This window comes from Vombatus ursinus, unplaced genomic scaffold (assembly GCF_900497805.2).
Source record: "Vombatus ursinus unplaced genomic scaffold, bare-nosed wombat genome assembly UNPS02014833.1, whole genome shotgun sequence".
Lineage (NCBI taxonomy): Eukaryota > Metazoa > Chordata > Mammalia > Diprotodontia > Vombatidae > Vombatus > Vombatus ursinus.
In genome coordinates, this window is record NW_020954611.1 from 3,946,081 (window position 1) to 3,947,247 (window position 1,167).

General features: G+C 38.5%; 1 pseudogene; it reads left to right on the plus strand.

The window, feature by feature from the left end:
- Positions 1 to 290: 290 nt before the first annotated feature.
- LOC114026164 lies at positions 291 to 626 on the plus strand (annotated as a pseudogene).
- The last annotated feature ends 541 nt before the right edge of the window (positions 627 to 1,167 follow it).

Below are 1,167 nucleotides of genomic sequence, written 5' to 3' on the forward strand. Positions count from 1 at the left end.
CAAAAGTCTTTCCAGTTTCATCACAAAATACATAAAATCTTCTATGTTTTATGTATCACCCTATATTCTTTGCAGATACCGTGAGTATTATTTTTATAAGTATTGTATATAGATTGAGAATCTATACCAATCCTATTATATAGGTCTGTCTTGAATCTTATCCTCTGAGAAGAGACTTAATCTGAAGCACACTGTAGGCACTTGGCACATGAAATAAGTGCTGATTTACAGTAAAGTATTAAAGACTATATCCCTCTTTCGTTCTTTTTGGTCCCGGCGGCTGGAGGAAGATGAGGAAGGGGACGTCTTCATTTGGTAAGCGCCAGAATAAGACACATACTTTGTGCCATCGTTGTGGTTCTAAGGCATACCATCTTCAGAAGTCAACATGTGGCAAATGTGGATATCCTGCTAAACACAAGAGAAAGTATAATTGGAGTGCAAAGGCTAAGCGACGCAACACTACTGGTACTGGTCGAATGAGGCGCCTAAAAATTGTCTATCACCAATTCAGGAATGGATTCCGTGAAGGAACAACACCTAAACCCAAGAGAGCAGCTGTTGCAGCATCTAGTTCATCTTGAGGATTCAACTGTTTGTTAAAATAAATGTCCTGAATGAAAAAAAAAAGACTATATCCATAGTGTTTTGTATAGGGTGATAAAAATTAATATAGTGACTGGGATATAGCAGTAACTCAACAGATGTTTGGAAAAGAAATAATTCACCAAAAAAAAAGCCTAGCTTAACAAATAATAATTGAGAGAAATGATTATTAAGTAATTAATTGTTAATATTGGGAAGATCCAGGATTTTTTCCTTTCCACATTTGGAGATTAGGTCAAAACTTGGTTCTCTGAACAGCAGGGCAGATGATGAGCTGAAATCTTAGGATTGTTACCCCACCAACTAGACAGCCTCACAAAGATGAATCCTAAGATGAATTTCAATTTGGGCAGGTTGGGCAGGGGGATAGATCCTTTGTCTAGATTGCCTGAGGGTGGGGTGGTTTGAGACTGAGAGTGATCAGAGTCACATCCACCAGCCCCTCATTGGAATAGGCCACCTCTCATTATAATATTCATTCTTCTCATTAATTGCTGTCCAATCAGAGTTGATTGCCACCCTCAGGAACACCCATTCTTTCAAGGGCATATAAGCATTGAG